Genomic DNA, 14,795 nt, shown 5'->3' with positions numbered 1-14,795 from the left:
TATCCTCTATCGTATCCTATCCTCTATCCCATCCTATCCTCTATCCTATCCCATCCTCTATCCTATCCTATCCTCTATCATATCCTATCCTCTATCCTATCCTATCCTCTATCTCATCCTATCCTCTATTCCATCCTATCCTCCATCCTATCCTATCCTCTATCCTATTCTACCCTCTATCCAATCCTATCCTCTATCCTATCCTATCCTATATCCTATCCTATCCTCTATCCTATCCCATCCTCTATCCTATCCTATCCTCTATCATATCCTATCCTCTATCCTATCCTATCCTATCCTCTATCATATCCTATCCTCTATCCTATCCTATCCTCTATGCTATTCTATCCTGTATCCTATCCTATACTCTACCGTATTCTACCATCTATCCTATCCTATCCTCTATCATATCCTATCGTCTATCCTATCCTATCCTCTATCGTATCCTATCCTCTATCCCATCCTATCCTCTATCCTATCCCATCCTCTATCCTATCCTATCCTCTATCATATCCTATCGTCTATCCTATCCTATCCTCTATCTTATCCTATCCTCTATCCCATCCTATCCTCTATCCTATCCCATCCTCTATCCTATCCTATCCTCTATGATATCCTATCCTCTATCCTATCCTATCCTCTATCTCATCCTTTCCTCTATCCTATCCTATCCTCTATCATATCCTATCCTCCATCCTATCCTATCCTCTATCCTATTCTACCCTCTATCCAATCCTATCCTCTATCCTATCCTATCCTATATACTATCCTATCCTCTATCCTATCCCATTATCTATCCTATCCTATCCTCTATCATATCCTATCCTCTATCCTATCCTATCCTCTATCTCATCCTATCCTCTATTCCATCCTATCCTCCATCCTATCCTATCCTCTATCCTATTCTACCCTCTATCCAATCCTATCCTCTATCCTATCCTATCCTATATCCTATCCTATCCTCTATCCTATCCCATCCTCTATCCTATCCTATCCTCTATCTCATCCTATCCTCTATTCCATCCTATCCTCCATCCTATCCTATCCTCCATCCTATACTATCCTCTATCCTATCCGCTCATCTAACATTTCCTATCCTCTATCCCAACCTATCCTCCATCCTCTCCTATGCTCTATCCTATCCTATCCTCTATCTTATACTATCCTCTATCCCATCCTATCCTCTATCCCATCCTATCCTCTATCCTATCCCATCCTCTATCCTATCCTATCCTCTATCATATCCTATCCTATATCCTATCCTATCCTCTATCTTATCGTATCCTCTATCGTATCCTATCCTTTATCCTATCCTATCCTCTATCCTATTCTATCCTATATCGTATCCTATCCTCTATCGTATCCTACCATCTATCCTATCCTATCCTCTATCCCATCCTATCCTCTATCCTATCCTATCCTCTATTCTATCCTATCCTCTATCCAATCCTATACTCTATCCTATCCTATTCCTCTATCCTATGCTATCCTCTATCCTATTCTATCCTCCATCCTATCCTATCATCTATCCTATACTATCCTCTATCCTATCCTATCCTCTATCCTTTCCTATCCACTATCCTATCCTATCCGCTATCCTATCCTATCATTTATCCTATCCTATCCTCTATCGCATCCTGCCATATATCCGATACTATTCTCTATCCTATCCTATCCGCTGTCCAATCCTATCCTCTATCCTATTCTAGCCTCTATCCTATCCTATCGTCTATCCTTTCCTATCCTCTATACTCTCCTCTATCGTATCCTATCCTCTATCGTATCCTACCATCTATCCAATCCTATCCTCTACCGTATCCTACCATCTATCCTATCCTATCTTCCATCACATCCTATCCTCAGTCCTATCCTATCTTCCATCTTATCCTATCCTCTATCCAATACTATCCTCCATCCTATCCTATCCTCTATCGTATCCTATCCTCTATCCAATCCTATCCTCTATCGTATCCTATCCTTTATCCTATCCTATACTCTATCCTATTCTATCCTCTATCGTATCCTATCCTCTATCCTATCCTACCAACTATCCTATCCTATCCTCTATCCTATCCTATCCTCTATCCTATCCCATCCTCTATCGTATCCTATCCTCTATCCAATCCTATCCTCTATCCTATCCTATCCTCTATCATATCCTATCCTCTATCCTATCCTATCCTATCCTCTATCATATCCTATCCTCTATCCTATCCTATCCTCTATGCTATTCTATCCTGTATCCTATCCTATACTCTACCGTATTCTACCATCTATCCTATCCTATCCTCTATCATATCCTATCGTCTATCCTATCCTATCCTCTATCTTATCCTATCCTCTATCCCATCCTATCCTCTATCCTATCCCATCCTCTATCCTATCCTATCCTCTATGATATCCTATCCTCTATCCTATCCTATCCTCTATCTCATCCTTTCCTCTATCCTATCCTATCCTCTATCATATCCTATCCTCCATCCTATCCTATCCTCTATCCTATTCTACCCTCTATCCAATCCTATCCTCTATCCTATCCTATCCTATATACTATCCTATCCTCTATCCTATCCCATTATCTATCCTATCCTATCCTCTATCATATCCTATCCTCTATCCTATCCTATCCTCTATCTCATCCTATCCTCTATTCCATCCTATCCTCCATCCTATCCTATCCTCTATCCTATTCTACCCTCTATCCAATCCTATCCTCTATCCTATCCTATCCTATATCCTATCCTATCCTCTATCCTATCCCATCCTCTATCCTATCCTATCCTCTATCTCATCCTATCCTCTATTCCATCCTATCCTCCATCCTATCCTATCCTCCATCCTATACTATCCTCTATCCTATCCGCTCATCTAACATTTCCTATCCTCTATCCCAACCTATCCTCCATCCTCTCCTATCCTCTATCCTATCCTATCCTCTATCTTATACTATCCTCTATCCCATCCTATCCTCTATCCCATCCTATCCTCTATCCTATCCCATCCTCTATCCTATCCTATCCTCTATCATATCCTATCCTATATCCTATCCTATCCTCTATCTTATCGTATCCTCTATCGTATCCTATCCTTTATCCTATCCTATCCTCTATCCTATTCTATCCTATATCGTATCCTATCCTCTATCGTATCCTACCATCTATCCTATCCTATCCTCTATCCCATCCTATCCTCTATCCTATCCTATCCTCTATTCTATCCTATCCTCTATCCAATCCTATACTCTATCCTATCCTATTCCTCTATCCTATGCTATCCTCTATCCTATTCTATCCTCCATCCTATCCTATCATCTATCCTATACTATCCTCTATCCTATCCTATCCTCTATCCTTTCCTATCCACTATCCTATCCTATCCGCTATCCTATCCTATCATTTATCCTATCCTATCCTCTATCGCATCCTGCCATATATCCGATACTATTCTCTATCCTATCCTATCCGCTGTCCAATCCTATCCTCTATCCTATTCTAGCCTCTATCCTATCCTATCGTCTATCCTTTCCTATCCTCTATACTCTCCTCTATCGAATCCTATCCTCTATCGTATCCTACCATCTATCCAATCCTATCCTCTACCGTATCCTACCATCTATCCTATCCTATCTTCCATCACATCCTATCCTCAGTCCTATCCTATATTCCATCTTATCCTATCCTCTATCCAATACTATCCTCCATCCTATCCTATCCTCTATCCCATCCTATCCTCTTTCCTATCCCATCCTCTATCCTATCCTATCCTCTATGATATCCTATCCCCTATCCTATCCTATCCTCTATCTCATCCTATCCTCTATCCTATCCTATCCTCTATCATATCCTATCCTCCATTCTATCCTATCCTCTATCCTATTCTACCCTCTATCCAATCCTATCCTCTATCCTATCCTATCCTATTTACTATCCTATCCTCTATCCTATCCCATCCTCTATCCTATCCTATCCTCTATCATATCCTATCCTCTATTCTATCCTATCCTCTATCTCATCCCATCCTCTATCCTATCCTATCCTCTATCATATCCTATCCTCTATCCTATCCTATCCTCTATCTCATCCTATCCTCTATTCCATCCTATCCTCCATCCTATCCTATCGTCTATCCTATCCTATCCTCTATCCTATCCTCTCAGCTATCCTATCCTATCCTCTATCGTATCCTACCATCTATCCTATCCTATCCTCTATCCCATCCTATCTTCTATCCCATCCTATCCTCTATCCTATCCCATCCTCTATCGTATCCTATCCTCTATCCAATCCTATCCTCTATCCTATCCTATCCTCTATCCTATCCCATCCTCTATCGTATCCTATCCTCTATCCTATCCTATTCCTCTATCCTATGCTATCCTCTATCTTATCCTATCCTCTATCCCATCCTATCCTCCATCCTACCCAACCTCTATCGTATCCTATCCTGTATCCCATCCTATCTTCTATCCCATCCTATCCTCTATCCTATCCTATCCTCTATGATATCCTATCCTCTATCCTATCCTATCCTCTATCTTATCCTATCCTCTATCCCATCCTATCCTCCATACTATCCTATCCTCTATCGTATCCTATCCTGTATCCTATCCTATCCTCTATCATATCCTACCATCTATCCTATCCTATCCTCTATCATATCCTATCGTCTATCCTATCCTATCCTCTATCTTATCCTATCCTGTATCCCATCCTAACCTCCATCCTATCCTCCATCCTATCCTATCCTCTATCGTATCCTATCCTGTATCCTATCCTATCCTCTATCATATCCTACCCTCTATCGCATCCAACCATATATCCGATACTATTCTCTCTCCTATCCTATCCGCTGTCCAATCCTATCCTCTATCCTATCCTATCGTCTATCCTTTCCTATCCTCTATACTCTCCTCTATCGTAACCTATCCTCTATCGTATCCTACCATCTATCCTATCCTATCCTCTATCCCATGCTATCCTCTATCTTATCCTATCCTCTATCTCATCCTATCCTCTATCATATCCTATCCTCTATCATATCCTATCCTCTATCTCATCCTATCCTCTATCCTATCCTATCCTCTATCATATCCTATCCTCTATCCTATCCTATCCTGTATCCTATCCTATCCTCTATCCTATCCTCTATCCTATCCTATCCTCTATCCTATCCTATCCTCAATCCCATCCTATCCTCTATCCTATCCTATCCTCTATCCTATCCTATCCCGTATACTATCCTATCCTCTATCCTATCCTATCATCTATCCTATCCCATCCTCTATCCTATCCTATCCTCTATCATATCCTATCGTCTATCCTATCCTATCCTCTATCTTATCCTATCCTCTATCCCATCCTATCCTCTATCCTATTCCATCCTCTATCCTATCCTATCCTCTATGATATCCTATCCTCTATCCTATCCTATCCTCTATCTCATCCTATCCTCTATCCTATCCTATCCTCTATCATATCCTATCCTCCATCCTATCCTATCCTCTATCCTATTCTACCCTCTATCCATTCCTATCCTCTATCCTATCCTATCCTATATACTATCCTATCCTCTATCCTATCCCATCCTCTATCCTACCCTATCCTCTATCATATCCTATCGTCTATCCTATCCTATCCTCTATCGTATCCTATCCTCTATCCCATCCTATCCTCTATCCTATCCCATCCTCTATCCTATCCTATCCTCTATCATATCCTTTCGTCTATCCAATCCTATCCTCTATCTTATCCTATCCTCTATCCTATCCTATCCTCTATCATATCCTATCCTCTATCCTATCCTATCCTCTATCTCATCCTATCCTCTATTCCATCCTATCCTCCATCCTATCCTATCCTCTATCCAATTCTACCCTCTATCCAATCCTATCATCTATCCTATCCTATCCTATATCCTATCCTATCCTCTATCCTATCCCATCCTCTATCCTATCCTATCCTCTATCATATCCTATCCTCTATCTCATCCTACCCTCTATCCAATCCTATCCTCTATCCTATCCTATCCTATATCCTATCCTATCCTCTATCCTATCCCATCCTCTATCCTATCCTATCCTCTATCATATCCTATCCTCTATCCTATCCTATCCTATCCTCTATCATATCCTATCCTCTATCCTATCCTATCCTCTATGCTATTCTATCCTGTATCCTATCCTATACTCTACCGTATTCTACCATCTATCCTATCCTATCCTCTATCATATCCTATCGTCTATCCTATCCTATCCTCTATCGTATCCTATCCTCTATCCCATCCTATCCTCTATCCTATCCCATCCTCTATCCTATCCTATCCTCTATCATATCCTATCGTCTATCCTATCCTATCCTCTATCTTATCCTATCCTCTATCCCATCCTATCCTCTATCCTATCCCATCCTCTATCCTATCCTATCCTCTATGATATCCTATCCTCTATCCTATCCTATCCTCTATCTCATCCTTTCCTCTATCCTATCCTATCCTCTATCATATCCTATCCTCCATCCTATCCTATCCTCTATCCTATTCTACCCTCTATCCAATCCTATCCTCTATCCTATCCTATCCTATATACTATCCTATCCTCTATCCTATCCCATTATCTATCCTATCCTATCCTCTATCATATCCTATCCTCTATCCTATCCTATCCTCTATCTCATCCTATCCTCTATTCCATCCTATCCTCCATCCTATCCTATCCTCTATCCTATTCTACCCTCTATCCAATCCTATCCTCTATCCTATCCTATCCTATATCCTATCCTATCCTCTATCCTATCCCATCCTCTATCCTATCCTATCCTCTATCTCATCCTATCCTCTATTCCATCCTATCCTCCATCCTATCCTATCCTCCATCCTATACTATCCTCTATCCTATCCGCTCATCTAACATTTCCTATCCTCTATCCCAACCTATCCTCCATCCTCTCCTATCCTCTATCCTATCCTATCCTCTATCTTATACTATCCTCTATCCCATCCTATCCTCTATCCCATCCTATCCTCTATCCTATCCCATCCTCTATCCTATCCTATCCTCTATCATATCCTATCCTATATCCTATCCTATCCTCTATCTTATCGTATCCTCTATCGTATCCTATCCTTTATCCTATCCTATCCTCTATCCTATTCTATCCTATATCGTATCCTATCCTCTATCGTATCCTACCATCTATCCTATCCTATCCTCTATCCCATCCTATCCTCTATCCTATCCTATCCTCTATTCTATCCTATCCTCTATCCAATCCTATACTCTATCCTATCCTATTCCTCTATCCTATGCTATCCTCTATCCTATTCTATCCTCCATCCTATCCTATCATCTATCCTATCCTATCCGCTGTCCAATCCTATCCTCTATCCTATTCTAGCCTCTATCCTATCCTATCGTCTATCCTTTCCTATCCTCTATACTCTCCTCTATCGTATCCTATCCTCTATCGTATCCTACCATCTATCCAATCCTATCCTCTACCGTATCCTACCATCTATCCTATCCTATCTTCCATCACATCCTATCCTCAGTCCTATCCTATCTTCCATCTTATCCTATCCTCTATCCAATACTATCCTCCATCCTATCCTATCCTCTATCGTATCCTATCCTCTATCCAATCCTATCCTCTATCGTATCCTATCCTTTATCCTATCCTATACTCTATCCTATTCTATCCTCTATCGTATCCTATCCTCTATCCTATCCTACCAACTATCCTATCCTATCCTCTATCCTATCCTATCCTCTATCCTATCCCATCCTCTATCGTATCCTATCCTCTATCCAATCCTATCCTCTATCCTATCCTATCCTCTATCATATCCTATCCTCTATCCTATCCTATCCTATCCTCTATCATATCCTATCCTCTATCCTATCCTATCCTCTATGCTATTCTATCCTGTATCCTATCCTATACTCTACCGTATTCTACCATCTATCCTATCCTATCCTCTATCATATCCTATCGTCTATCCTATCCTATCCTCTATCTTATCCTATCCTCTATCCCATCCTATCCTCTATCCTATCCCATCCTCTATCCTATCCTATCCTCTATGATATCCTATCCTCTATCCTATCCTATCCTCTATCTCATCCTTTCCTCTATCCTATCCTATCCTCTATCATATCCTATCCTCCATCCTATCCTATCCTCTATCCTATTCTACCCTCTATCCAATCCTATCCTCTATCCTATCCTATCCTATATACTATCCTATCCTCTATCCTATCCCATTATCTATCCTATCCTATCCTCTATCATATCCTATCCTCTATCCTATCCTATCCTCTATCTCATCCTATCCTCTATTCCATCCTATCCTCCATCCTATCCTATCCTCTATCCTATTCTACCCTCTATCCAATCCTATCCTCTATCCTATCCTATCCTATATCCTATCCTATCCTCTATCCTATCCCATCCTCTATCCTATCCTATCCTCTATCTCATCCTATCCTCTATTCCATCCTATCCTCCATCCTATCCTATCCTCCATCCTATACTATCCTCTATCCTATCCGCTCATCTAACATTTCCTATCCTCTATCCCAACCTATCCTCCATCCTCTCCTATCCTCTATCCTATCCTATCCTCTATCTTATACTATCCTCTATCCCATCCTATCCTCTATCCCATCCTATCCTCTATCCTATCCCATCCTCTATCCTATCCTATCCTCTATCATATCCTATCCTATATCCTATCCTATCCTCTATCTTATCGTATCCTCTATCGTATCCTATCCTTTATCCTATCCTATCCTCTATCCTATTCTATCCTATATCGTATCCTATCCTCTATCGTATCCTACCATCTATCCTATCCTATCCTCTATCCCATCCTATCCTCTATCCTATCCTATCCTCTATTCTATCCTATCCTCTATCCAATCCTATACTCTATCCTATCCTATTCCTCTATCCTATGCTATCCTCTATCCTATTCTATCCTCCATCCTATCCTATCATCTATCCTATACTATCCTCTATCCTATCCTATCCTCTATCCTTTCCTATCCACTATCCTATCCTATCCGCTATCCTATCCTATCATTTATCCTATCCTATCCTCTATCGCATCCTGCCATATATCCGATACTATTCTCTATCCTATCCTATCCGCTGTCCAATCCTATCCTCTAACCTATTCTAGCCTCTATCCTATCCTATCGTCTATCCTTTCCTATCCTCTATACTCTCCTCTATCGAATCCTATCCTCTATCGTATCCTACCATCTATCCAATCCTATCCTCTACCGTATCCTACCATCTATCCTATCCTATCTTCCATCACATCCTATCCTCAGTCCTATCCTATATTCCATCTTATCCTATCCTCTATCCAATACTATCCTCCATCCTATCCTATCCTCTATCCCATCCTATCCTCTTTCCTATCCCATCCTCTATCCTATCCTATCCTCTATGATATCCTATCCCCTATCCTATCCTATCCTCTATCTCATCCTATCCTCTATCCTATCCTATCCTCTATCATATCCTATCCTCCATTCTATCCTATCCTCTATCCTATTCTACCCTCTATCCAATCCTATCCTCTATCCTATCCTATCCTATTTACTATCCTATCCTCTATCCTATCCCATCCTCTATCCTATCCTATCCTCTATCATATCCTATCCTCTATCCTATCCTATCCTCTATCTCATCCCATCCTCTATCCTATCCTATCCTCTATCATATCCTATCCTCTATCCTATCCTATCCTCTATCTCATCCTATCCTCTATTCCATCCTATCCTCCATCCTATCCTATCGTCTATCCTATCCTATCCTCTATCCTATCCTCTCAGCTATCCTATCCTATCCTCTATCGTATCCTACCATCTATCCTATCCTATCCTCTATCCCATCCTATCTTCTATCCCATCCTATCCTCTATCCTATCCCATCCTCTATCGTATCCTATCCTCTATCCAATCCTATCCTCTATCCTATCCTATCCTCTATCCTATCCCATCCTCTATCGTATCCTATCCTCTATCCTATCCTATTCCTCTATCCTATGCTATCCTCTATCTTATCCTATCCTCTATCCCATCCTATCCTCCATCCTACCCAACCTCTATCGTATCCTATCCTGTATCCCATCCTATCTTCTATCCCATCCTATCCTCTATCCTATCCTATCCTCTATGATATCCTATCCTCTATCCTATCCTATCCTCTATCTTATCCTATCCTCTATCCCATCCTATCCTCCATACTATCCTATCCTCTATCGTATCCTATCCTGTATCCTATCCTATCCTCTATCATATCCTACCATCTATCCTATCCTATCCTCTATCATATCCTATCGTCTATCCTATCCTATCCTCTATCTTATCCTATCCTGTATCCCATCCTAACCTCCATCCTATCCTCCATCCTATCCTATCCTCTATCGTATCCTATCCTGTATCCTATCCTATCCTCTATCATATCCTACCCTCTATCGCATCCAACCATATATCCGATACTATTCTCTCTCCTATCCTATCCGCTGTCCAATCCTATCCTCTATCCTATCCTATCGTCTATCCTTTCCTATCCTCTATACTCTCCTCTATCGTAACCTATCCTCTATCGTATCCTACCATCTATCCTATCCTATCCTCTATCCCATGCTATCCTCTATCTTATCCTATCCTCTATCTCATCCTATCCTCTATCATATCCTATCCTCTATCATATCCTATCCTCTATCTCATCCTATCCTCTATCCTATCCTATCCTCTATCATATCCTATCCTCTATCCTATCCTATCCTGTATCCTATCCTATCCTCTATCCTATCCTCTATCCTATCCTATCCTCTATCCTATCCTATCCTCAATCCCATCCTATCCTCTATCCTATCCTATCCTCTATCCTATCCTATCCCGTATACTATCCTATCCTCTATCCTATCCTATCATCTATCCTATCCCATCCTCTATCCTATCCTATCCTCTATCATATCCTATCGTCTATCCTATCCTATCCTCTATCTTATCCTATCCTCTATCCCATCCTATCCTCTATCCTATTCCATCCTCTATCCTATCCTATCCTCTATGATATCCTATCCTCTATCCTATCCTATCCTCTATCTCATCCTATCCTCTATCCTATCCTATCCTCTATCATATCCTATCCTCCATCCTATCCTATCCTCTATCCTATTCTACCCTCTATCCATTCCTATCCTCTATCCTATCCTATCCTATATACTATCCTATCCTCTATCCTATCCCATCCTCTATCCTACCCTATCCTCTATCATATCCTATCGTCTATCCTATCCTATCCTCTATCGTATCCTATCCTCTATCCCATCCTATCCTCTATCCTATCCCATCCTCTATCCTATCCTATCCTCTATCATATCCTTTCGTCTATCCAATCCTATCCTCTATCTTATCCTATCCTCTATCCTATCCTATCCTCTATCATATCCTATCCTCTATCCTATCCTATCCTCTATCTCATCCTATCCTCTATTCCATCCTATCCTCCATCCTATCCTATCCTCTATCCAATTCTACCCTCTATCCAATCCTATCATCTATCCTATCCTATCCTATATCCTATCCTATCCTCTATCCTATCCCATCCTCTATCCTATCCTATCCTCTATCATATCCTATCCTCTATCTCATCCTATCCTCTATCCTATCCTATCCTCTATCATATCCTATCCTCTATCCTATCCTATCCTCTATCCTATCCTATCCCGTATACTATCCTATCCTCTATCCTATCCTATCATCTATCCTATCCCATCCTCTATCCTATCCTATCCTCTATCATATCCTATCGTCTATCCTATCCTATCCTCTATCTTATCCTATCCTCTATCCCATCCTATCCTCTATCCTATTCCATCCTCTATCCTATCCTATCCTCTATGATATCCTATCCTCTATCCTATCCTATCCTCTATCTCATCCTATCCTCTATCCTATCCTATCCTCTATCATATCCTATCCTCCATCCTATCCTATCCTCTATCCTATTCTACCCTCTATCCATTCCTATCCTCTATCCTATCCTATCCTATATACTATCCTATCCTCTATCCTATCCCATCCTCTATCCTACCCTATCCTCTATCATATCCTATCGTCTATCCTATCCTATCCTCTATCGTATCCTATCCTCTATCCCATCCTATCCTCTATCCTATCCCATCCTCTATCCTATCCTATCCTCTATCATATCCTTTCGTCTATCCAATCCTATCCTCTATCTTATCCTATCCTCTATCCTATCCTATCCTCTATCATATCCTATCCTCTATCCTATCCTATCCTCTATCTCATCCTATCCTCTATTCCATCCTATCCTCCATCCTATCCTATCCTCTATCCAATTCTACCCTCTATCCAATCCTATCATCTATCCTATCCTATCCTATATCCTATCCTATCCTCTATCCTATCCCATCCTCTATCCTATCCTATCCTCTATCATATCCTATCCTCTATCTCATCCTATCCTCTATCCTATCCTATCCTCTATCATATCCTATCCTCCATCCTATCCTATCCTCTATCTTATCCTATCCTCTATCCTATCCTATCCTCTATCATATCCTATCCTCTATCCTCTCCTATCCTCCATCCTATCCTATCCTCAATGCTATTCTATCCTGTATCCTATCCTATACTCTACCGTATTCTACCATCTATCCTATCCTATCCTCTATCATATCCTATCGTCTATCCTATCCTATCCTCTATCTTATCCTATCCTCTATCCTATCCTATCCTCTATCCTATCTTATCGTATCCTCTATCCCATCCTATCCTCCATCCTATCCTATCCTCTATCCTATACTATCCTCTATCCTATCCTATCCTCTAACGTATCCTACCATGTATCCTATCCCATCCTCTATCCTATCCTATCCTCTATCATATCCTTTCGTCTATCCAATCCTATCCTCTATCTCATCCTATCCTCTATTCCATCCTATCCTCCATCCTATCCTATCCTCCATCCTATACTATCCTCTATCCTATCCTCTCATCTAACATTTCCTATCCTCTATCCCAACCTATCCTCCATCCTCTCCTATCCTCCATCCTATCCTATCCTCAATGCTATTCTATCCTGTATCCTATCCTATACTCTACCGTATTCTACCATCTATCCTATCCTATCCTCTATCATATCCTATCGTCTATCCTATCCTATCCTCTATCTTATCCTATCCTCTATCCTATCCTATCCTCTATCCTATCTTATCGTATCCTCTATCCCATCCTATCCTCCATCCTATCCTATCCTCTATCCTATACTATCCTCTATCCTATCCTATCCTCTAACGTATCCTACCATGTATCCTATCCTATCCTCTATCATATCCTATCCTCTGTCCTATCCTATCCTCTATCTTACCATATTGTATATCCCATGCTATCCTCCATCCTATCTTATCCTCTATCGTATCCTACCATTTATCCTATTATATCCTCTATCCCATCCTATCCTCCATCCTATCCTATCCTCCATCATATCCTACCATCTATCCTATCCTATCCTCTATCATATCCTATCGTCTATCCTATCCTATCCTCTATCTTATCCTATCCTGTATCCCATCCTAACCTCCATCCTATCCTCCATCCTATCCTATCCTCTATCGTATCCTATCCTGTATCCTATCCTATCCTCTATCATATCCTACCCTCTATCGCATCCTACCATATATCCGATACTATTCCCTCTCCTATCCTATCCGCTGTCCAATCCTATCCTCTATCCTATCCTATCGTCTATCCTTTCCTATCCTCTATACTCTCCTCTATCGTAACCTATCCTCTATCGTATCCTACCATCTATCCTATCCTATCCTCTATCCCATGCTATCCTCTATCCCATCCTATCCTCTATCCTATCCCATTCTCTATCCTATCCTATCCTCTATCATATCCTATCCTCTACCCTATCCTATCCTCTATCTCATCCTATCCTCTATCCTATCCTAGCCTCTATCATATCCTCTCCTCTATCCTATCCTATCCTCTATCTCATCCTATCCTCTATTCCATCCTATCCTCCATCCTATCCTATCCTCTATGCTATTCTATCCTATATCCTATCCTATCCTCTATCTCATCGTATCCTCTATCCAATCCTATCCTCTATCCTATCCAATCCTATATCCTATCCTATCCTCTATCCTATCCTATCCTCTATCCTATCCTATCCTCTATCCTATCTTATCGTATCCTCTATCCCATCCTATCCTCCATCCTATCCTATCCTCTATCCTATACTATCCTCTATCCTATCCTATCCTCTAACGTATCCTACCATGTATCCTATCCTATCCTCTATCATATCCTATCCTCTGTCCTATCCTATCCTCTATCTTACCATATCCTCTATCCCATCCTATCCTCCATCCTATCTTATCCTCTATCGTATCCTACCATTTATCCTATCATATCCTCTATCCCATCCTATCCTCCATCCTATCCTATCCTCCATCCTATACTATCCTCTATCCTATCCCATCCTCTATCCTATCCTATCCTCTATCATATCCTATCCTCTATCCTACCCTATCCTCTATCTCATCCTATCTTCTATCCTATCCTATTATCTATCATATCCTATCCTCTATCCTATCCTATCCTCTATCTCATCCTATCCTCTATTCCATCCTATCCTCCATCCTATCCTATCCTCTATCCTATTCTACCCTCTATCCAATCCTATCGTCTATCCTATCCTATCCTATATCCTATCCTATCCTCTATCCTATCCTATCCTCTA

The sequence above is a fragment of the Halictus rubicundus genome, unplaced genomic scaffold (genome assembly GCF_050948215.1).
Source record: "Halictus rubicundus isolate RS-2024b unplaced genomic scaffold, iyHalRubi1_principal scaffold0060, whole genome shotgun sequence".
Classification (NCBI taxonomy): Eukaryota; Metazoa; Arthropoda; class Insecta; order Hymenoptera; family Halictidae; genus Halictus; species Halictus rubicundus.
This window is presented reverse-complemented; position numbering follows the sequence as displayed.